This window comes from Pinus tabuliformis, chromosome 9 (genome assembly GCF_031772625.1).
Source record: "Pinus tabuliformis cultivar Carrire ecotype Pingquan chromosome 9, CPIR1, whole genome shotgun sequence".
NCBI classification, from domain to species: Eukaryota; Viridiplantae; Streptophyta; class Pinopsida; order Pinales; family Pinaceae; genus Pinus; species Pinus tabuliformis.
This window is the reverse complement of record NC_142307.1, coordinates 1,100,281,303-1,100,307,619: the sequence shown is the minus strand read 5'-3', so window position 1 is coordinate 1,100,307,619 and position 26,317 is coordinate 1,100,281,303. Positions and strand designations below refer to the sequence as shown.

The following is a 26,317-nucleotide window of genomic DNA, read 5'->3' as shown; positions in this document are numbered from 1 at the left end:
GTACCCATCCGAAATATAGTACTCCTGTGCTCATCCGAAATACTATACCCGTGCACTCCATCCGAAACTTCAGAGACATTTGAGATCCTAAACTGTGCTTATACGAAATTTCAATAGGTTATATATAGTAGTTCGTCCACCTATTAAGACGACATGATAATATGTGTGGATGTGTCTATTAAAATTGAGCCCACATGAGTTAATTTAATTCTTTTAGGCCAACATGACTGTCTTTTGCCTCATTTTGCTTGCAAACTTCTTTTGTGCTCATCTTGGAGGATTGTGCTTGGTCTTGCAAGGCTAAACTAGTTACTAGGTAGACTCGTTTACATATATGCTCAAGAAGAGCTCTTAACACATGTCTTTGACTCTTTGACTTTCCTAGACCTAAGGAATGAGCAAGAAACTCATTCTCATAATTTACAAAAATAATATTTTTTTTTTCTTGACAATTACAAAGATCAAAATTACATTTTAAAATATCGAACCTAGTTACATTTTCTTCAACACTCCCTCTTAACTAGGGAGGTATTTATAATGGTACTTGGTCATTTTCCATCTGAAGAATTTCTCATAAGAAGAATCGGATTGGTAATCCCATCTTTATAGCATCATATCAATCAGCATTGTCATAGTGCAAGGCCTTGACTAACAACTCCATATCTCCATGAGACCATGAGCTACAATGTTGGCGAGACCAATGATTTATAGACACCTTCATCATTGTCTCTCAAGGTACATACCCACTTGGGTGTTCACTGAGTATGACCTTCTAGGACTATTTTTATCTTGGGTTCCCAGCCCTCAAAGAATATCGGTCCTCTTGCTTACTCTTATCTTCGATGCCCTACACTTCCTCAAAGAGTATCGGATGCCAGATGATTACCCAATCCTCCCATTCTTTCTTTCCAAGTGAAGGCAAGAAGGTTGTGTCTATCATGTGTCTACATTTCCATTCATGGTCTTCATCTAGACTTACGGCTATTAGTGCTGGTCTGTTGCATGACACATGAAATGGAAGAACACAATTGTCACTCCTTTGTAATCAGGGGTGATCTAATTCAAACTCCTTCTTGATCAGGGACCTGCCAGAGCTCCCGACTCTTTTATACATTAGCAGATTCTTCTTCGTGGGTTCTTCAGCTGCTTGATCAACTTCTCTCCTTGATGTTATGAAATTTAGTTGAGCTTCTTCTTTGTAGGGCAACAACGATTGATCACTTTCCTTCTTATTTCGTCATGTCATTCCTTTCTTCATGGAAAATGGCCCTCTTGGCATACATCTGGAACTTTCTTCATATGGCTACTTCTTTTCTCTGCATGCTTCTTTCAGGAGTTTCCATCCATCGCATGAATGCTGGTTGTACTTGTACTTACAAGTCTTGTTTTAGTCGCCCTACATGAACTCATCCATATATTATTCAAGAAATCAAAACATCATATTAAATTAAATCATACTTTACAAGATGACTCTTCATCATGACATCTTCTTGTAGGTATCAACATCCTGCACACTTATTGACATATCTCCCAAAGATATCCATTGTCAAGGGTCTTCATCTTTTTCAGCCTTTCATCAGAGTCTTTATATCTTTCTGGGAGATTTCCTAGTCAAATCTTCTTGGTCTTTTGGATGTTGATTGCCTTCATCATGGTTGCATATCTCACGATCTCTTCCTTCCTCACACATTCCATTTCCCAGATCTTTTAATCAGAGTTTCTTAGTCAACTACCTCATACTTCATATGAGGACATATTATGTTGATTTCATCTAGTGTGACTTATGCCTTCCTGCATTCTTTCAGAGGAGAAGATCCTTTTTCTCTTGATCATGCTTCTCAAGATAGAAGTAATGATCCATTGTTACCTGCAACCATATGACTTTCTTGATTGAAGAGATATTCAATCCCTTGATCTGCTTCATGTCATCACACCATTATCCCATGAATTCCATAAGTTGGAGTTCCTGATGAAACACTTGCTTCCTATCTAGATTAGTGAATCCTCCGATGAGGATTCCATCAGAGAACCTTTAGGATCTTGCATATCCCCATTTGGCAGATGTTTCTTGATGTATGATGAGCCTTGTCCCGGATGACATCTTTCTTTATTTAATGTTCAATGAGATTCCCAAGAGCTATATCCTTCATGTTTGACTGCCATGGATTTTATCCTTTTTGTCCTTCATGATTCTCATGGTGATGTCATGAGCTCTTGCTTCTAATGCTTTTATGATGCTATGATGCATCTTATTATCATTGTCATATCTTATAACACAAGATATAGGAGCTTATGATAGGATCCTTTTGTGAGAGATACTATCTTACTCATAGGAGAGATTTGATACTCCCTCTTTCCTTGGCCCTTTCCTTTAGATTCCTCCATCTTTCAGTGATATGAACTTCCAAAATCTTTCTATAGCATTGAATCTTAACTATACTTATTTTTGTCAACCTTGCCTATCTTTTTGCACGTGGTTGAATTCTTTCATCCGTTAATACTATAGACTACAACTTGTCTTTCTCTATCTAGCATAGAGACCACAAATTGCCGGGTGAGGTAACCTTCTTTGTTCATTGATATTTGTTACCTTGCTCATCAATGATGACTTCCTTCTTATCATCTTTCCTAGATCTTCATGAAGTTATTCCTTCATTCTTTGATACCTTTACTATTGTGTAGGTCTAAGTGACCTTCTTTACTTTAATTTCTGAGAGTATATCTAGCATTTCATATATCTCTCTTTATGTCTCCTCTTTTGCTATTTAGGTATGAGAGGACTTTTGAGTGATATCATATGAATCCTATGAATCTCTTGATGGATTCAAACAATGCTTGACCTTCATAGACCTTTTCATAGATATCAATGATTTCTCTTTTCTATGAGGATTATGACAATCCTCCTTATTCTATGCAAGGACTTTCGATTATCTAACCAATTTATAAATCCCCTTGCAATCATGAAATCATTTAACCAAATCTGATTATAAAATTGAAATATACTTACTTGGTGTGTGAAGAGGAGATCTTCACCTTGATGCTTCTTTTGCTTGAGCTGCCCATCATTAGTATCCTTTCATCACGACTTCCTTGGAGACCTTCTAGCACCATGACATCAGTGGTCTTGACATCACCGAAACTGCTTCATGACCTTCCCAATTCATCTTTAAGGTATTTTTGACTTCAACATATTGTTGACATGCTAGTGATACTATGTTTTGATCCGAGCATCATGCTATTGAGATCATATTCATAGACAGAGTTTGAGACTGTGACAAGTATATTGATGTGGTCCTGCACTGAGACAGTGATGTCCTTGTGCATAGAGTTGTTTAGAGATGCAATGTGTAGAGAACCCAAACTTGTTATTGAATAACATAACTAAACTGTGGGTGGCACTATATAGAGAGACCGTCTCATCACCGAAACTGCCTTGATGTAATAACTGTATTGAGACATGGATTGTGAGAGGTATTCCTTGGATTACTTCTGCAATATATATATATATATATATATATATATATATATACATACCCGAGACTATCTTTTATGGCATGGAGAAAGTTCAGTGATCACGAAGTGAGGATCGCTGACCATCAATGTATAGAGATGACGCAGGGTTAACCCCGCTTACCCCACAGTATGCATATAAAATGCATCCACACATTTGTCCAGATATTTAACTCTCAAAGGAGTCAAATCTTCAACCATAAATGGTTGAAGCCCTCTTTTAGTCTTATGCAGAATGATTTATAGACTTAACAAAGTCTAAACATTAACCCACCTTTTCATTTCTATCGGAAATTAATCACCCCGCTTAAACCCTCACTAACCTTTATTTCCGACCTTTCATTCAAATCCTTCTTATCGGGACTCGTGCACTTCTATCGGGACTTTAACACCCCGCATATACCTTTGTTAACCTTTTATTAACCCTTAAGCCCGCATATATATTTAAACCCCATTAATAAGTGGATTTACACATAAAATCCCCCTATCGGCGCTTAATCCTTTATAACCCATTTACAAAGGAAATATATGCATAAACATACTTTTTTGCCTTTATACGGCCTTTGCACACTTCCCGAGGTCATCTTTATCGTAATCGGAATATCGCTCCTCCGCGGGTCACATTAATACACACCTCCTCCACATCCGATATGTGATTTGAACTGTCGGACTTCAAACTTTATAAACCCACGCTCATAACTTCATCGGGTCCGCACCCATCGGCCCTTCGCATTATCGCGTGTCGCTTCCATACCCCGATCCCCGATCAAACGACTTGCATATTAATCTTTCGTCGTCGATCTACACATAGTAGATCCAACGGTTCACCCCGACTTCGGATAGACCACGAGCATGGGGATTAACCGCCCGATAAAGCAGTTTTTCCCTTCCTCCCTTGTGCTACGTGTCCTCCACTGAGTGGGATCAGATGCTCGACCCTCAATACCACTTACCATTTCTTCACCGCCTGAAATACTGCTTAAGGCTTGTGAAACCCCCTTTTCACTGTGTTTTCTCCTGCGCTCTTTCACCAAGCGATGACCGTTGATCTACTCCATTGGTCGATTCAGATAGTTCTTTTAGGTTCCCCTATTGTTTAATCTGGACCGTTGATCACTGAGATCCAACGGTTACTCTACGCTAACACCTCACTTCTCCGCTCATCCCTTTTACTTAGACTTTATGCTATTTTCATTGGTTCCTCTGAGATTTTGGGGTTTTCTTCAGGGTTTCGGGTTTTCACTCTTCCGCTTCCTCAGAGCTTAACTACGCGAATTCTCCCTTCACTTCCTCTCTAGAGCTTCCTATGATTCTTCAGTTGGATTCCAAGATCCCTAATGACTCCTCTGAATCATTCTCTCCTCTCTGCGCATTCTATAGAACTCTGTCTGTAACCCTGTTACAAAACTTGTGAATTATTAACTTACATGTAATACAATCACTCGATATTCATTCCACACATCCATACAGTTCTGGAATAAAGCTCTGTATATATAAATATAAACAAGTGATTACATATCAGAGACTCTCTGTCTCTCATGGGCCTGTTCTTCAGTATCTGTTAAATTGGCAACTAGGGCCAAACTCCATCTGGGTCAGCTTATTTATGGCCGCTGATATTTTTATTGGATCCCTCTCGTCGAGAGGTGTCGGATTGATCTAAAGATCATCCGATTCCGATAAGTATTTATGGAGATATGAATTTATTTTGATTATGAAATTATTATCAAGTCGACCAGCTCTTGCGTAGGCTCAAGAAGACCAAACGTCATGTCTATTCAACCTATATGTTTTAGTATAAATTGGCAAGGACTTGAAGTCATTTGTACACAAATTCTTCATGTGATCTCCTCTCCACGTCCTGGGCTTTTGGTGAAGGAGATACACTAATGAAGAATGCCCTAGCTGCAGTCATAGTCAACGTAATACCCTGATTCATAGAGATATATAATATCCGCGTAAATGAATATGAAGCAAGGCTCATACAAAGTATATACACTGGACACATATATATGCTGGGCAATATACGTTGTTCAAGAAAGAAACCCTAGCACAGCAAGGAGGCCTTACGCAGTATCAATGGAAGAACACGTAGTCATATATAATACGCTCTCCGAAATCCACGTACAATTATACGCTATAATGGAAGGACATTATATATGGAACGTTGTTAGCCGAGGAATAAAACTCGGGTTTCATTTCTGGAATCCACGTACAGGTATACGCTAGAAACGCTGGACAGTCAATACGCTGGGAAGTCATACCACGCAGGTCATATGCAATATATTGAAACGTTGGATAGTCAATACACTGGGCAGTGATGGTGATATACCACGCAGGTCATATGATATATGGACGCAGCATTAGGGCATTACACGCTGTCATGAACACGCATGCATATAGTTAACGCAGGCACACAATGCAGCATCATGGCATTACATGCTGTCATGAACACGCAGGCAAACAACGCAGCATCATGGCATTACACGCTGTCATGAACATGCAGGCATATAGTTAATGCAGGCACACAACGCAGCATCATGGCATTACGCGCTGTCATACAACGCAGCAATATTACACGCTGTACATGGATTACATGCACAACAATTAGCTCAATGCACAGTCAAGGTGACACACAATTCACACGTTGGCATGGAAAGATCTGATATGACGTTAATGATGACACGCTGCCCATACGCAGGAAACCTGATATGCTATGTTGAAACCCTACAAGGAAAACAGATGCGCTATTCATGGTGAAACCCTATAGCAGTAAAGGGTAAATATGAAGCTGCAGTCATAAACAGATCCACATTTCTATATGGGATAAATCTAGGATCTAGATCAGCCTCGGCATACCTGTAATAAAAGATGATGCCCTCGGATGGATAGAGAAGATAAGTTTGTCTTCACTATGACATACATAGACAACCTCAACAAGATGTATCGACATACATAAAGAAGGAGACTATATGATCACAACATGAGGTAGTCCCATCATACTTCGAGGAAGAGTGATAATGATCCTAGTCTAGATCATGACTGAAATTGATCATACATAGATGTGATCTCATTATCTCGAAAGAACTCAGGGCAGCATGATGATAGATGAGACAGCATGATGATGCAACATAATGGGGATGAGCAGCATGATGATGAATAGGGCTGCATAATAATGGAAAATGCAGAATAATGGGCAGCATGATGATGAAGGCAGATGAGATGGTGCTCCACTGTAAGGTGCAGCTAATGGACGAAATGGATAGCTGAAGCCGTCACCTTGGAGAATTAGTTGAAGCAGAATGTCTTCAACTGATCTCATGTATCATTGTTATAGGAGATGATCTATGCTCTAAGTCAAAGGGTTGACTTCTGTTGTAAATGTACTATCTCTCTCTCTCTCTTTCTCTGCTGAACTTTGAAGAACATAAAAGAAGAATTGATCAAGGGTTTCCCCACACATTGTGGGGTTTGTCCCTGGCTAGCGCCACATCTTGTGTCCCCTTGTCTTGGCATGTCTTCTGCGATTTATACCTATGTTCTATATGCAGTTTACTTTAATGCTGATGTGATTGCTAACTGTGAAATTTAAATAAATTGCTATAGCATAGAACATACCTAAAATTTAACATGGTATCGGAGCTGAGTTGAAGACAATGCCCAAGCAAGAGTGAAAGAGCAATCACCAAAGACAATAGGGACAAGGATCAATGGGTTCCTCATAATTCGCCTAGAGTGAAGTTGAGGCAGAGAATGTTATCAGAATGACGCAGCGGAAGTTTTTGATGGCATACCTAAAGATCACTTCATTGGGAAGTTCGGATCTAAGGGTGGATGGAAAGGTAGATGTCTTGGTTATGAGTTCAGCCCTTATGCGAAGGAGTGTCTGAATGACAGAGATGCAGGTCATCAAAGAACGACCGACTCTTCAAGGAAGCAAGGAACCCCAGGTAGGAAGAATCAAATATTGTTTCTGATAAAGAAGTGTTATCTTGTATTGGCCCTCTCCTTAAGATTCTTTGGGAATCTGGCATATTGATTGTAGTGCTTCAAGGCACTTCATCGAATAGAAGGGTGCACTCTCTAATTTGATAGAGATGGAAACAATCGTGGGATTACACTTGGAGCCGATGCCACCTATCCCGAAAAGGAAATGGAAGTCAAAGGTTTTATGGTGGCATTCGTCGATGGAAAGGTACGTGTTTGAAAATAGAATTTTCTAAAGATGTTTTTGAGTCAAGGTTGTATCAAACTGCAAGAAGTCCACTGGGGACCATGTCCATTGTCACGTAACACCGAAGGTCTGTGATTCAGATGGTGACAAGGATGCCTGAATTCAAAAGGAGCATGAAGGTACATGTCTGAGATGTATCGAAGGAAAATCTTATAAGGGGACCATTCCCCTCATGCCATAGGTCCACAAGTTTGGAACAACCCAAGGAGTTTGAGATTCATGATCAGGAATCTCACGTATGCAGGTGGTAGAAAGCCCTCTATGGCTTGAAGCAAATCACCCGAGCATAGTATGAGAGGATCAACAACTGTCTGATGAAGCTTAGATTCACTAGGAGTGAAATTGATCCAAACCTCCGAAGGTTGTGGATGACAGACCTCTCATATCGGTACCTATGTCTGACAGGTGCAGACCAGTGTTTTACAACTCGGACTCGGAATCCGACTCGGCCGAGGATCGACTCCGACTCCGACTCCGACTCGGTAATGACTCGGCCAGCTCGATTTCAATGACTCGGTCGTTGTAAAAAATACATTAAATATTTTTTTTTTTTATAAAAAAACATAATTTTAAATATTTTAAACATAATTTTAAAGATTTTCATTCAAGTTTCCAAACACACAACATTATAATATACATGGAAGACAACATACTGGGTCCAACACTGCATCTTGCACTTCTTCCCATCCTCCAGATCTTCCCGCTTGTCGTTCTTTTGGTCATTTTAGAAGACTGCTCCTAGGGCTACCAAAACTGCCCTAACTCTGACAAATCAACTGTTCTTGTCACTTTGCTTTGGGCTTTCAGATTTTCCCATCTTGTCAGTAATCTGGTTGCTCCAGAATGTTGTTCCTAGAGCACATCAACAACCCATTGATCTGCACTTTTTCTGCTCCAAAAGTCAATTCATGAGGTACTGCACAAAGCCCATCTATTGCAGACTTCATTGAACTACGACATCAAACCATTCCTTACGCAGTCCACTGATCTATGGCTTAATGACCAACCTATTCAACTCTGATTTGTCAAGTATTGTACTTCAGGGCGCACATAAGATAGCCCTCACAACACATCAAATCATAGTCCTTAAGGCTTATATAACTAGCCCACTAACTGTCCCTCTGCCACTCCAAATTGACAGTCCTTAGGGCACAATGAATGCAATTGCCAATTTCTTCAATGGTCAGGTCTTCAATAAGACTAGAAAGTCCTCTTGGATATGTAACACGCTTCCTTGTCATCATTTTGCTGCCAAACCCTAGGTAGGCCTTGCAATCCCACTAATATGAAAGAGACAAAGAGCATATAGACAAGAAACTAACCAAGACCATCAATCAAGGAGGAAAGACCACAAACCCTACTTAACTTTACCAAAAAACAGCAAAAAAGTGAATTTAATTCATAAAATACGCTGCCCAGCCGTGCTTTTAATGACTCGGCCGAGTCAATACTAACCCGGCCGGGTTGACCGAGTCAGCTATGACTCGGCCGAGTCATTGGATGACTCGACCGAGTCATAGCTGACTCGGTCAGCCGAGCCGGGTTGCTGGCCGGGTCAGTGTTTTGGGGTTTGACTCGGTCCGAAACGGCCGTTTCGGTTTCAACTCGGCCGAGTTGTAAAACAGTGGTGCAGACCCTCTCATTTGTAGAAGACAAAGAGAGTTGGATTCCGAATGTGGAAAGATAAATTGCAAACCTGTGACTACCTCGAGGATATTAACTTTCAAAAGTTATATGGTAGTGATGTCGGACCAGATTTGGGAAATGCGACTGAGTTTCATAAACTCATTCACATTGATGTTCTTGGTGAACTTTCGTCCGGACATATGTTTTGCAGTTAGCATGGTGAACTCGTATTTGGTTGAGCCTCACTAGATTGATGCCAAGAATCTTCTGAGATATCTTTGGGGCACAATCTCTCATGGATTGAGATACACTGCCGGAAATACGAAACCTGCATGATTATTCGAATGCTGACTGGGCAAGTAGTGTGGAGGATCATTAGAGCACTTCTCGGTGCTGGTTCTCATTGGATTTTGCTTCGATATCATGGATGAGTAGGAAGTAGAAATCGGTTGTTATAAGTACCATCGAGACCGAATAAATAACTATGAGTATGACCTCGTATGAAGTTGCTTGGCTGTGGAAACTCTTCAAGGAGTACACATGATGAATACCACTGTGATTCTCTGTGACAGCCAATGGTGGGACTCGATTATTAAGGAATCTCGTATTCAATGATTTCTCTAGCAGATAGACATCAAATACTGCCTTATCTGGGATGTGGTAAGTCGATGAGCAAGGAGGCTCCATCCCACTGAGATGATGTACAGGTCAGAGCCCCGGGGAAAGATCAAATTTGTGATTTTCCCGAATGACTTGGAGTCGTCGAGAGACATTTGTAAAAGGGTCCTGCATGTTGCATACATTGAGCTCTGGGAGCTTTGGGGGGCTTGCAGTTCTTACTGGAGCAACATATGACCACAGGGTGACTCACCCTCCCCTGGTGGTGCACACTGGAACAAGATGATTTGCTCTCTTGTGGAACAAGATGATTTGCTCTCTTGTGAAATAGGATGATTCGCTCTCCTGTGTAGCAGGATGATTAGTTCTCCTGTGAGGCCTGGATTGATGTGTTCTCCATGGCGATTGTAGCAGGATTGATGTGTTCTCCTGTGAGGCTTGGATTGATGTTTTCTCCATGGCGATTGTAGCAGGATTGATGTGTTCTCCTGTGAGGCCTGGATTGATGTGTTCTCCATGGCGATTGTAGCAGGATTGATGCGTTCTCCTGTGAGGACAGGGTTTCTCCTGTCGAGGCATCCTACCCATGCAGTCTGGGACTCATGGGAAGTATCTCTCATCTGATCAATGAGCGGGGAAATGAAGTTAGGGACCATAGTAGTACTGATGGATGCATCGCTGTATCTACCGTACTCCCTACGTTAGGATGACCTCCATTGATCTGGGATCAATGATACCGGTCTGGGAGCAGTGGTAGGAGTTGTACCTACTATGATGCTGACTTCGGGTCGGTTGAGACTGGTCTGGGACTAGTGGTACATACTCTGAGACTGACTTCGTGTCAGTGCAGGACTGGTTTGGGACCAGTGAGAATGGTACATGCTATGACGTTGACTTCGGGTCGGTTGAGACTGGTCTGGGACCAGTGGTACACTCTCTGAGCCTACGATACTGGTCTGAGATTAGTGGTAGGAGTAGTACCCACTATGACGCTGACTTTGGGTCGGTTGATACTGGTCTGGGACCAGTGGTACGCACTCTGACACTGACTTCGGGTCAGTGGAGAATGGTATGAGACATTCTCGATCAATTCTTCTTCTTCATAGTTCAGCAGAGCTGAGTAGAGCATAGTAGAGACAGTAGAGCTGAGCAGAGTTGGGCTGAGCAGTGCAGGGCACTGATGGCAGAGATAGTACAGTCAGACTTATGGATCACTAGATGGAGTTCTCCCTAGTTGAGAGGGAGTGTTAAATTGGCAACTAGGGCCAAACTCCATGTGGGTCAGCTTATTATGGCAGCCGATATTTTTATTGGATCCCTCTCGTCGAGAGGTGTAGGATTGATCTAAAGATCATCCGATTCCGATAAGTATTTATGGAGATATTAATTTATTTTGATTATGAAATTATTATCAAGCTGACCAGCTCTTGCGTAGGCTCAAGAAGACCAAACGTCATGTCTATTCAACCTATACGTTTTAGTATAAATTGGCAAGGACTTGAAGTACTTTGTACACACATTCTTCATGTGATCTCCTCTCCACGTCCTGGGTTTTTGGTGAAGGAGATACACTAATGAAGAATGCCCTAACTGCAGTGACAGTCAACGTAATACCCTGATTCATAGAGATATATAATATCCGCGTAAATGAATACGAAGCAAGGCTCATACAAAATATATACGCTGGACACATATATACGCTATTCAAGAAAGAAACCCTAGCACAACAAGGAGGCCTTATGCAGTATCAATGGAAGAACACGCAGTCATATATAATACGCTCTCCGAAATCCACGTACAGTTATACGCTATAATGGAAGGACATTATATATGGAACACTGTTAGCCGCGGAACAGAACTCAGGTTTCATTTATGGAATCCACGTACAGGTATACGCTAGAAACGTTGGACAGTAAATACGCTGGGAAGTCATAACACACAGCTCATATGCAATATATTGAAACGTTGGACAGCCAATACGCTGGGCAGTGATGGTGATATACCACGCAGGTCATATGATATATGGACGCAGCATCAGGGCATTACACGCTGTCATGAACACGCATGCATATAGTTAACGCAGACACACAACGTAGCATCATGGCATTACACGCTGTCATGAACACGCAGGCATATAGTTAACGCAGGCACACAACGCAACATCATGGCATTACACGTTGTCATGAACATGCAGGCATATAGTTAGCGCAAGCACTCAACACAACATCATGGCATTACGCGTTGTCATACAATGCAACAATATTGCACACTTTACATGGATTACACGCACAAAAATTAGCTCAATGCACAGTCAAGGTGACACACAATTCACATGTTGTCATGGAAAGATTTGATATGACGTTAATGATGACACGCAGCTCATACGCAGGAAACCTGATACGCTATGTTGAAACCCTATAAGGAAAACAGATGCGCTATTCATGGTGAAACCCTATAGCAGTAAAGGGTAACTATGAAGCCGCAGTCATAAACAGATCCACATTTCTATATGGGATAAATCTAGGATCTAGATTAGCCTCGGCATACCTGTAATAAAAGATGATGCCCTCGGATGGATAGAGAAGATAAGTCAGTCTTCACTATGACATACATAGACAACCTCAACAAGATGTATCGACATACATAAAGAAGGAGACTATATCATCACAACATGAGGTAGTCCCATCATACTTCGAGGAAGAGTGATAATGATCCTAGTCTAGATCATGACTGAAATTGATCATACATAGATGTGATCTCATTATCTCGAAAGAACTCAGGGCAGCATGATGATAGATGAGACAGCATGATGATGCAGCATAATGGGGATGAGCAGTGTGATGATGAATAGGGCTGCATAATAATGGAAGATGCAGAATAATTTGCAGCATGATGATGAAGGTAGATGAGATGGTGCTCCACTGTAAGGTGCAGCTAATGGACGAAATGGATAGCTGAAGCCGTCACCTTGGAGAATCAGTGGAAGCAGAATGTCTTCAACTGATCTCATGTATCATTGTTATAGGAGATGATCTATGCTCTAAGTCAAAGGTTTGACTTCTGTTGTAAATGTACTATCTCTCTCTCTCTCTCTCTTTCTCTGCTGAACTTTGAAGAACATAAAAGAAGAATTGATCAAGGGTTTCCCCACACATTGTGGGGTTAGTCCCTGGTTAGTGCCACATCTTGTGTCCTATTGTTTTGGCATGTCTTCTACGATATATACTTATGTTCTATCTGCAGTTTACTTTAATGCTGATGTGATTGCTAACTGTGAAAATTTAAATAAATTGCTATAGCATAGAACATACCTAAAATTTAACAGTATCAGTGGCCTCTTTCTTCTACTCTGCCCATAGGCTTACATTTATACCAGAAAGGCTCTTTGTACTAATTCTGGTTCGATTCCAAAATCTACTGAACTGACTCCTAGATGTCCTCTACCCTTTATGTCCACTTCTAATCTCCATTTAATTCCTAAGAGCTCTCTCTCGTTCCTCGAATCATGAAATTGTTTTAAGAGTCCTAATTGACTTTTAACTCTTTTGTCTTTATTATCCACTCATGTTCTCATTTATTTGAGAGCATTTACAACATCCTCACATTATCTAATTTAATTCCTATTCTATGCACTCAAAAGCCTAATATTACATTAATTCATCACTTAGGAATCCAACTTCCTTAAAATACATGACCCCCTATGTCTACTTAATTACAATGATTTTCTCTTGGGTTGAATGCTCCTGCATCAGACTCCCAAAGTAGAAAATATTCATGATCTCCTGATCATGTGTCTTCTGGTCTTTGTCTTCCTGGATCCCATACTTTGTTTTGTAATTGCTCAAATGCTTTGCTCCTTTGTTGCTGCTGCATGTCTGCTGTCTTCTGTTTCATCTTCCTTTCCTTGTCAATCAGGTTCAAGTTCTAATTGATCATCCTTCCTGCTGCTATCATTTTCCTCCATATGGACTGCTTCATCATTAACTGCCATAACTCTTCAATCTCCATCTCTAGTATATCTTTGGACTGGTCCATACTTTGCCACTTACTTCTGCCTCTTTCTCTTTGTTTCAGGTTGTTGCTGCTGTCCACTAACTCTTCAAATTGCTGTTGGTTATTTTCACTTTGTAGTTGTTGGTTTACTTTTTCTTCTACTTTTGCTCTTGCTCCAACTTTTTCTGCCCTAGATATTGCTGTAGACATTGTTGTAGTTACTGCTCCAGGTACCACTGTAGACATTGCTTTTGCTCTGGCTATCATTGTAGACATTGCCTCCACCCAAACTTCCTGAATATCTTTAAGGATATCTCCCTCTGCAACATCTAATTTCTGCATTGAATTCTGACTTTCCAGCATTCTCTCCAGCAATTGAACATTTCGTTTCCATGGATTAAATACTTCCACAGAATCTTCTTCTTTCATTTTTATTTGTCTGCTCACCTGTGCCAAATTTCTTCCAACATCTGCAACAAAACCTGCATTCACAAAACACTTGTTAAAATAAAAAACATAAGGCTTCAGTGCCTTATTTTCCTTTGGCAACAATTCAGTTTGCTGTTCTGTTTCTTTCACCTCTGTCAGCACATCAGTATGCTGTTTTGAATTCTCAAAAGAATTCATGAGACTGTCAATTAGCCTCTCCTCCACATCATCTGTTTCAATGATGCCTCCCTGCTTTTGTTCACAGTAGTGAACTTCTTCTTCCTTAGCCTGCTGCTGGTTAACTCTTCTTTGAAATTGTTTGATTCTTACTGCCTCCCTTTCATCCTTACCCTCTTGTTCTTTAAGAACCTCCATATCATCTTCAAACAATCTCTGTCCTTCCCCAATGACATTCATTGGATCATTTCTTTGGGACAACATTTCTTCAGTCTTCATTGAAATAAGACTGCCATCTTCCTCCTCTATGACAGCTCTATCATTTTGCTGCCTACTCCCAGGTGATTCTTCTGTCTCCTTCTGGTTCTGAGATCTTGCCATCTCAGTCTTGATCTGAACAGATTTCAGATTCTGCTCCTTCTCTCTGACAAACTCTAAAGCTTGTTCATTCTCCTGTGATGTACCTGCAATCATCCACAAATTATTAATTTTAAAACCATAAGACCTGGTGGTCTTACTTGACTCTTCAGTCATCACATTTCCTTGCTGCTCTGAATCTTCTACATGATTCAGCTCCTCAGACTCAACTTCATCTCTTTCCTTCACAAGGAATGGTTCTTGTCTTGTAAGAGCTCCAATTATTAATTTGTCAATGAGTTCTTTCTATTGTAACAACTCAATACTTTCCTCATTTGAGAGATCTTCTTCATCATACTCTGCTGCTCTAGAGTACCTTTTATCCCCTAAAACACATTGCTCCTCATACTTCAGTTCAAGAGCTCTATTCAGCTTCACTTCAGAGTATTTATCTTCTGTAAGATACTCCTCCATGCTTTTGACAGCTTCACAAGACTGTCTATCCTCTCCTATGCATCCTGCAAGCACACCAAAACTATTAGGTTCAAAAACACAAGGCTTGATGGCCTTATACATCAACTCTTCATCTTCAGTCAGCATCTCCTCATGCTGTTTTGAACTATCCCAATAGTCCATGAGATCTTCACTTGATCTCCATTCTTTAGCTTCAGTGTAGTCTTCACTTTCTCCCAGAATTTCTCCTTGTTTTGGTTCACAAATGTACTCTTCCATTTCCAACTCAACTTCCTTGAGTTTTTCCCTCAACCACTTTACTTGCTTTTGCTGTAGCCTTCTCTGCATCTCATGCCACTCCACTGGCTTCTTCCTTAATACCCAACCTTGTCTTTGGTTTTCTTCTAGCTGCATTGTTAACACATCAAGTTCTTTTCTCATCTCAACCAACTCCTTGTCAATCTCCTCTTGACTCAGTCTCTTGCCATCTGCTTTGGCATTCTTCTTCTCATATCCTCTGCTGTGGCTTCTCTCTGAACCTCTGCTATGACTATCAGTAGTCATCTTCTTCTCCTCTTTCTTCATGAGCTCCTCACTCATCTGCAACAAGCCTCTGCAACAGCTAGTCCTCCTCGCTGCAATCTGTTAAAATTGGAAACTAGGGCCAAACTCCATGTGGGTCATCTTATTTATGGCAGGTGATATTTTTTTTGGATCCCTCTCATTGAGAGGTGTAGGATTGATCTAAAGATCATCTGATTCCGATAAGCATTCATGGAGTTATGAATTTATTTGTGTTATAAGACTAATTGTCAAGTCGACCAGCAACTTATGTAGGCTCAAGAAGCCCAAACGTCATGTCTATTCAACCTCTACGTTTTTAGTATAAATAGAAGAGGACTTGAAGACATTTGATACACACATCTTTTGTGATCTCTCTCCACGTGTTTGGGTTTTGTGGACAGAGAGATCTAGAGGAGAATACGTTGTTCTAGAGGTTGATCTAGCCTTACCCTAGCTGCAGTCAAAGAAGGAATAGCCGCAGTCTAATTGGAGCCCAAGTGCCCTAGCCACAGGTCAATCAACAGCCTTAATCTATGCAGTCAAGGAGGCTTCCATAACGCAGTGAGGGGAGGCTTGAACGCTGTCAAAGAAAACCCTAAAAGAGATCTAGCTGTAGTCCTAAAGGTTATCTAAGCCGCAGTTGGAAAGGCCTGAACTAGCAGTATGTGAAGGCCTAAATCCGCAGTTCTAAAGAGCCCTTATACGCTGTCCAAAGAGGCCCTTACACACTAAATAGAGGTGCCATAAATCTGCAGTCTATTGGGCCCTAATTCACAGCTAGAAAATGATCCTATTACGCAGGAACTTGACTCTAATATGTCGCTACAGGAGGAGACTTAATCCGTAGGTCAAAGGCAGTCCTAACAGCCATCATAAGAAGACTTAGTTGCAATCCTGAAGGAGATCTAGTACGCAACCTAATTGCAGTCACCAAGCCGCTGTCATGATGAATCCGTATTGCTGTAGATGACAGTGTGCACTGTGTTAGGCATGTTGCTGTAGATGATAAATTCATGAGGACTGTGTCAGGCATATTGTTGTAGATGATAAATCCATATTGTTGGACAGAAGTATCCACTTTAAAGAGGAGTCTAAGTCTGGTTGCTTAGTGAATGATGCATAGGCAGCATGTTGATGAATGATGCACAGGCAGCATGTTAATGGATGATGCACAGGCAGCATGATGATATGCACATTAGCAAGGGCAACATGATGATCATGGACTTAAAGGGCAGCGTGATGATGAATAAGATCATGGACATGGGCAGCATGATGATAATCATGATTAGTGCAGCATGGTGCAGTATGCAGTGGTGCAGCAAGTGGACCAGATGCAACACGATGATAGGTGAAGGAGTCACCTTGGAGAATCAGTTGAAGCAACATGTCTTCAACTGATCTCATATAGATATAGAAAGTCAAAGTGTTGACTTCTGTTGTAAATGTACTATCTCTCTCTCTCTCTTTCTCTGCTGAACTTTGAAGAACATAAAGGAAGAATTGATCAAGGGTTTCCCCACATTGGGGTTTGTCCCTGGCTAGCGCCACATCTTGTGTCCTCTTGTCTTGGCTTGTCTTCTGCGATTTATATTTATGTTCTATTTGCAGTTTACTTTAATGCTGATGTGATTGCTAAAGATATTGAACTAACTCTGAAAATTGAAATAAAGTGCTCTAGCATAGAACATACCTAAAATTAACACAATCTTACCTCACTAAGTTCTCCTCACTCAGTCTTTTGGTAAGCACGGGTCCTCTATCTGGAACCTCCTCTTGAGCAACACCTTTGCTCCTTCTAGGCTTCTGAAATCTCTCACTCTCTCTTGAGAACACTTCAGCTGTCGTCTCTCTGTCCAACCTCTTGTTGGATTCTTCAGGTTCATTGCCACTTCTCCTTCAGAGTGTTTTCCTTACTCTGCCTTCAAGAACACATTTGGTTCTCTTCTCACAGCTTCTCTTGCTGCCCTTTGTTGAGATGTTTCATCTGCAACCACAATCTTCCATTTCAATTTGAAACAACACACTATTTTACCTCCAAGATCTATGTATGATCTTGTTCTCCCATTCTTCTGCACTTTGAATGGATTGTCCTCTGTTTGGTCTCCAAGTCCTCTTTCCTTCAGAACTTGTACTAAGCAATCTTGCTCTCACTTTTCTTCAAGGAATCTTCTGTTCTTGTTTACTCCAAACCTCTGTTGGAATTGCTACAATCTCCTAAGAACTCCAAAAGTTCCCCTACAATCTTCTGTTGTAGATTCTATCATTCATCAATTAAATTATGCACATTACCTTCTTCTATGTGCACACTCCTTTTCATAGGAAATCTTTCCCTGCTCTGATTACAAACCTGGCTTTGATACCAAATGGCAGGGTTAGCCCCGCTTACCCCACAGTATGCATATAAAATGCATCCACACATTTGTTTAGATATTTAACTCTCTCAAAGGAGTCAAATCTTCAACCATAAATGGTTCAAGCCCTCTTTTAGTCTTATGCAGAATGATTTATAGACTTAACAAAGTCTAAACATTAACCCACCTTTTCCTTTCTATCGGAAATTAATCACCCCGCTTAAACCCTCATTAACCTTTATTTCCGACCTTTCATTCAAATCCTTCTTATCGGGACTCGTGCACTTCTATCGGGATTCTAACACCCAACATATACCTTCGTTAACCTTTTATTAACCCTTAAGCCCGCATATATATTTAAACCCCATTAATAAGTGGATTTACACATAAAATCCCCCTATCGGCGCTTAATCCTTTATAACCCGTTTACAAAGGAAATATACGCATAAACATACCTTTTTGCCTTTATACGACCTCTGCACACTTCTCGAGGTCACCTTTATCGCAATCGGGGTATCGCTTCTCCGCGGGTCACATTAATACACACCTCCTCTACATCCGATATGTGATTTGAACTGTCGGACTTCAAACTTTATAAATCCGCGCTCATAACTTCATCGGGTTCACACCCATCGGCCCGTTGCATTATCGCGTGTCGCTTCCATACCCCGATCCCCAATCAAACGACTTGCATATTAATCTTTCGCCGTCTATCTACACATAGTAGATCCGATGGTTCACCTTGACTTCAGATAGACCACGAGCACGGGGATTAACCGCTCGATAAAGCGGTTTTTCCCTTCCTCCCTTGTGCTACATGTCCTCCACTGAATGGGATTGGATGCTCGACCCTCAATACCACTTACCGTTTCTTCGCCGCCCGAAATACCACTTAAGGCTTGTGAAACCCCCTTTTCACTATGTTGTCTCCTGCGCTCTTTCACCGAGCGATGACCGTTGATCTACTCCATCGGTCGGTTCCGATAATTCCTTTAGGTTCCCTTGTTGTTTAATCTGGACCGTTGATCACTGAGATCCAATGGTTACTCTGCGCCAACGCCTCACTTCTCCGCTCGTCCCTTTTACTTAGACTTTACGCTATTTTCATTGGTTCCTCTGTGATTTTGGGGTTTTCTTCAGGGTTTCGGGTTTTCACTCTTCCGCTTCCTCAGAGCTTAACTCCGTGAATTCTCCCTTCGCTTCCTCTCTAGAGCTTCCTCTGATTCTTCAGCTGGATTCCAAGATCCCTAATGACTCCTCTGAATCATTCTCTCCTCTCTGCGCATTCTATAGAACTCTGTCTGTAACCCTGTTATAGAACCTGTGAATTATTAACTTACATGTAATACAATCACTCGATATTCATTCCACACATCCATACAGTTATGGAATAAAGCTCTGTATATATAAATATAAACAAGTGATTACATATCAGAGACTCTCTGTCTCTCACGAGCCTGTTCTTTAGTATCAGTGGCCTCTTTCTTCTACTCTGCCCGTAGGCTTACATTTATACCAGAAAGGCTCTTTGAACTAATTCTGGTTCGATTCCTAAATCTACTGAACTGACTCCTAGATGTCCTCTATCCTCTATGTCCACTTCTAATCTCCATTTAATTCCTAACAGCTCTCTCTCGTTCCTTGAATCATGAAACTGCTTTAAGAGTCCTAATTGACTTTTAACTCTTTTGTCTTTATTATCCACTCATGTTCTCATTTATTTGAGAGCATTTACAACATCCTCACATTATCTAATTTAATTCCTATACTATGCACTGAAAAGCCTAATATTACATTAATTAATCACTTAGGAATCCAACTTCCTTAAAATACATGACCCCCTCTGTCTACTTAATTACAATGATTTTCTCTTGGATTGAATGCTCCTGCATCAAGAGAACCCAATCTTATTACCGAATAACATAACTAAATTGTGGGTGGCACTATTTAGAGAGACTGTCTCATCACCAAAACTGCCTTGATTTAATAACTATATTGAGACATGGATGAGAGGTATTCCTTGGATTACTTCTGCAATATATATATATATATGAGACTATCTTTTATGGCATGGAGAAAGTTTAGTGATCACGAAGTGAGGATCACTGATATACTCCATCAAACTGAGCATTAGTTGAGTGCATGACTGTAATTACTGAAGTTGATACTCCATGACTGTTGTAGACCTGCTTGTTGTATACTTGCTCCTTTAATCCTTTCAACCTGCTTTGATGTCTTGAAGACAGATCCTTGTATGTCTCTTTTGCTGCCCTTCATTTGACTTCAACACCTTAGCTCTAATACCATGTTGAAGAATCTAGGGCAGTTAGCATTAGATATATTCTTCTATACTTGATAACAATTTGTGAAATGCTTTTACTATGTACATTATCTTGATCTTTTTCTTATTATGAGTGTGTGTGTTTACTTCATCAAACTGCTACCAAAACAAAGAGACAAGAACACAAGAAGTTGGCATTCTGCCAGGGCCAAAACCTCTCCCTCTTGGAGAGGAAAACCCGCACATAATTCTTCTTATAGAGATTCTAATTGATGAACACCAAGACCATGACCCTTGACTTATTTAGCCATTCCAAGACCAAGACACCAATCCTCTTCTTTGTCACTACTGAGATCATCATCATTGCTGCACCACTAAGGCCATCACTACTGCACCATCGAGATCTTCATTACTGCTGCAACACCATTGTTGCACCTTCACCAGGGTCTTCTTGAACGAGTTCTCCATATGTATATATATGAAGGAGAGCTGCACCTAGATCCTCCAAGATCATGGCTGTCTCACTATAGATATACCTTCACCAAGATCATAACCTGCACTCTCACTGAGATCATCACCTTGTCTTCATCTGGATCTTCATCGTGACCTTGACCTTGATTCCATGGTTTCCATTGTGTCTAGTTATGCCAAGAGTATATCACTGTTGGATCATAATTAATTCGAGACAGTGATCCGAGACATGTATTCTGAGATAGAGGTATGCTGAGAGTACATCACTAAGGGATCTTCAAATATATCGAGACCATGACTGTGTTTTCTCCTTTTGGAGTACCCATCTGAAATACTCAAAGATGCTGGTATGTACCCATCCAAAATACAGTGCTCCTTTGCTCATCCGAAATATTGTACCCCTGCACTCCATCCGAAACTTCAGAGACATCCGAGATCCTGAACTGTGCTTATACGAAAATTTCAGTAGGGTATTTATAGTACTTCGTCCACCTATTAAGCCTACACGATAGTATGAGTAGATGTGTCTATTAAAATTGAGCCCACATGAGTTAATTTAATTCTTTTAGGCTGACATGACTAGCTTTTGCCTTACTTTGCTTGCAGACTTCTTTTGTGCTCATCTTGGAGGATTGTGCTCGGTCTTGGAAGGCTAAACTAGTTACTAGGTAGACTCGTTTACATATATGCTCAAGAAGAGTTCTTTACACATGTCTTGGACTCTTTGACTTTCCTAGACCTAAGGAATGAGCAAGAAACTCATTCTCATAATTTACAAAAATAATATTTTCTTTTTCTTGACAATTATAAAAATCAAAATTACATTTTTAAATACTGAATCTAGTTACATTTTCTTCAACAGGTACAAGTATTATGTCACCTTGAGAGATGATCACTCAAGGAAGACCTAAATGTTTTTCATGAAAAAGAAGGATAAGGTCTTCTCAAAGTTTCTGGAGTACAAAGTCCTGGTTGAGAACCAGACTGGCAAGAAAATCAAGGCATTGGGATCTGATAATGGTGGGCAGTACACTTCAAACGCATTCAAGGAGTTGTGTGCCAAGGAGGGTGTTGACTGCTACCGGTCAACTGCCCATAGCAGTACACCCCCTTTTCTTTGCAAAAAGGGTAGCGCTCGATGGACATGTCCGTGCCATTCTGCAGTCATCGACAACTTGATCAATTTATGTTGTAAACCCAGTCTGCATGTATAAATTGTAAATAATCTTAGCAGATATGAGTCATGTCTGTAAATTGCCTAGGTGGACCTAATTTTCTAAGTGATAATCTACGTTCCGGAAGGTTTTTCGTCTCACCGATCCATGATCGGCAGAGTTTTCCTTTAGCCTAGCCCCAAAGCCGAAATGGATTTTGTCACTAGAATCTTAGGAGAATCCTAGTGTGTTAATCTGCTAGATTATAGTTGTGTCGCAGAACTGGGTGGTTTATGAGCGTCTATGTCAAATGGGTTCTCCCCTTAAGATGTAAGATTGTAAAAGTCATGATGTAAAGTGTCTTGAGGGTTAGAAAATGTTTTAATCCCCTCGTGAGTCCTAAGTCCTAGGTCCTAGGTGATTTTTCCAAAGGCTAAGTTCGAGGATCCATTTAAAAAAAATAAAAAATAAAAAAAATAAAAAAATAAAAAAATAAAAAAAGTAATAAAATAAATAAAAAATAATAAAAAATAAAAATAATAATAAAAACAATAAAATAAAGCAAAAACCCTAAAAATAATAAAATAATATTTTTTGAGTAAATAAATGCAAAACTTCATTTTTTTAATAAATTAACAAAATCGACGGATGAGATTAAGAGATGTCTTGATCCTCATCGACGGTCGAGATCATTTCAACATGGATCACTCGAACTAGCCGTTGGGATCATTTCCTTTAAATAGGGTCCTAGGGGGTCATTTGAAAATGAGAGGGGATCTGTTAGTCTTGTGCTAAAGAAGCTCTCTTGTAGTTCATTTTTCTTGTGCAATAAAGAAGACTTTGGGGTTAAAAATCTTGCTGGTGTTACTCTTCTGAAAATGCTGTAAGATTGTTCTATTTGTTCTACATAATTTTATTTTCAGCCATTAATGATAGCTTAATGAAGATTGATCTAGGCACAGGTATCTTGTCTGATCTTTGAGGTTTGAATGATAGTTTAGATCTTGAAATATATTGGCAGGTATCTCCATTTGATCGGGGTTTCACTATTGTTTTTTCCTTCTATGTTGATAGTTGATTTTAAGCTGTGCAGGAAATCCTTTTTCAGATTACCGGGCGTTAGGGGAAGTTCTCCGCTGAACCAGCCAACTCCCGAGTTGTGTTTTCTGAAAGAGCCCAGCCAGTTCTTGATCCGGGGCTTATCATTCGAAATATTTTTTTTTATGAATGCATGCAGGGCTTTCTGAAGCGTTTTACATTTAAATTAAATTCTGATAATATTACTGCGATTAGTGATAAATCTGGCTACTAAAGAGCCTTAGATCTGTAAATACTCTAAATTTTTTGCTGGGTTTAGGGTTTTACCTTAAAACTTTGCATATATCTGCCGGGTTTTCGTTTTCTATTTGCAGGTTACTGGCGTGAGATAAGATCTAGAGGAAAATTTATTTTTGGCAGGGTCTCTGTTCTGGTTGTTCAAGGGTTATAAATACTGTTGCTTTCAGATCTGTAATTCATGTGCGAGGGTTTGATCTGCAATAAATTGAAGATATAAGCTCAGGTTTCTCCATCTGCTCTTAAGCTGATTCATGCGTTTCTCACTTGCTGATTTCGACTGCTCTTCTCCACACTAAACCGGGAGACCCCTGCGTCTTACATTGCCAAAAACTTAGCAACCATCCATTCGATTTTCTTTTTGCCCACGTTTTCTCCCCATCCTGCATCCTCACGCGTCCTTTTCTCTTGAACCCGCATGTTAACCTACAAACATTAAACCAAAATCGATTTGTATATATCGTGGGTATTTTCTCCTGTCGCTGTGCTGCCTCTATCTGCCGTCCGAGCCAGGTATTGTTTCAAGTGTTTAGCATTACAAGCGTTGGGTTGCAAGTTGCGCCCACGCACCTACAGAAACAATCGGTCAGAGAAAACATTTAAGATTTTTTTTGCCTCGCTACCGCCGTCAAACTCCATGGGTTGACATCTGAGGAACGCAGAAGTCGTTGAAGCTGTACGTGGATGCTGGTAACTGCAAACTTGTAAATGATTTCCATTCGCCTTCAAGGGAACTTGCAAACAAACAAAAAACGCATTCCACTTCTCGGATCAGCTCGCTGTTGCGTGTGAGTTCCTAACGTTTGAAGATCTTGTTTTGGGCTAGGTATGCGGAAGTCATTTTTGTTGCTTGCGTGGTAAGAAAGTTTTTTCTTTGGTTATACGGCTTCATCTGAAAATTTCAGGTTTCAAAATCACGCAAACAATAGATTCGTTTCATGCTCACGTTTGTTTATTTCTCATTAGCGTAAAAGTTTTTAGCATATAGTTTTAGATACGTTGTGTAGGTTAATTTTAGATTTAGGTTTTTGCTAAGTTACAATTAGATTTTAATTATTTCAAAGTTTTGTTTTAGTTTAGATTTTAAAATTTTATTTTTGATTGGAAAGCATAAAATATTTATTTTTGGGAAATATTTTGCTAGATGAAGTCTTAGCTCGGGAACTCATCGTGTTCTATCTTGCTTGCTGAGGCTAATATTTTGGCGTGCGAGTTAATTTTTATCGTGTTTAAATGTTCATTTAAAGATTTACTGCATATATGTGATCTCTGGTGGTTGTTTAAAGCATTTACTCTTTTAAGTTGCTGAGCTATTGAGCCTTTATGGTTATCTTGTATCTGGCAAAAGTTAAGCTTTTCATGATAAATGATTGCTCTTCATGGTTTATATTTCTGCAACATCTGATAATTAATCATTTAAACATTAACTCCACAAGGCACTGGTCCGCTAAATTAATAAAATCATTTTAGTGCTTCGTGTCTCCCAAACCAACTGGTCGACAGTTGGTCTCCTTCATTTCATAGGGTCTACCCCCCTTAGCCGCGGGAGACAGGCTCAAACGGAGAGATCGGGGATCAGAGTGACAGCCCCCGGTCTGAGCGTTGTCGTGTCAATCTGTGCGACAACATTTTTTGGCGCCGTTGCCGAGGACAGAGTTTTTTCCGTCCCTGGTTTATTCGACATTCATCTTCTCATTTTTCATCATCTTTCATCTTTCTCATCTCTCATTTGAGCTGGCAGATTCAACATTTTTTTGGCATCATTTGGATCTTATCTTTCGTCATATCAGCAGCTTCTCTTCAGTTCGTTTCTTGTTTGGGTGGCGACTCCATTCCATTTTCTTTTATTTTTTCCCAGGCAAGAAGCCTTCCTCATATCTGCTTGTTGTTTGCTTTTTGGATCTTAGAATCAGATTCATTTTTCAAGTGGCGACTCCACTTCTTTCATCTATTGATTTTCTTGAGCAGAGATCTTGTTCTATTATTCATCATGGATTATTCATTTAAACCATGTCATTTTACTGACCGTCTCCATGATTTTCTAGAGGAGGCCATTTCTAAATTACCTGTGTTCTCGGGTGGTGATTCAGTCGTTGTTAAAAGGCATCTAGGCTTGTTTACTCGTATAGTGATCATATATTGTAGACCCCCTCAGTTTAATCATGAAGATATCAAAATGCGTCTTTTTGTCTTTTCTTTAGAGGGTGATGCTTTGAATTGGTTTAACAATTTTCCTAAGGATTCTTTCACTTCTTTACAAGACATTGTCAATGCTTTTAAAGATAGATATGATAATCCAAACAGCTTGCCTTCTGCCCCTAAAATTGTGCAACAGAATAAAAGTAATTTGATAAAAGGTTCAGATGTCGGTGAAAGATTCCAAGACGATTCTTCATATTAGAATGTGTCATCCACTTGTACTATTGCAGACCAAGGCCATGATAGTGGAAAAGCAGGGACAAATGACAACGAAGAGGAAGATCAAAAGCAAATTATACAAGAACTAATGCTGCTGGTAAAAAATATGGAGATTAATCAAACTAATTACGTCAATGATGTGAGAACTTTATGCACCCACCTTGAAAAACGTAATAGGGAGATAGAGATTATGCAAAATCAGCATGCTAAAGAAATTGAGGTCATGAAGACTAATCATGACACAGAAATTAGATTCATGCAAAGCAAAATGTCAAGCTTAGAAGAAAATATGATGACCATGAAAGCTGATCATGATAGGGAAATTAATTCTATGCAAAACAAGTTA

At 40.1% G+C, this 26,317-nt stretch overlaps 1 protein-coding gene across 1 annotated transcript in view; it reads left to right on the top strand.

Annotated features, from left to right (window-relative positions):
* LOC149152506 (uncharacterized) overlaps positions 1-26,317 on the top strand; it is a 209,670-nt gene that overhangs the window by 40,905 nt on the left and 142,448 nt on the right. The window lies entirely within an intron of this gene.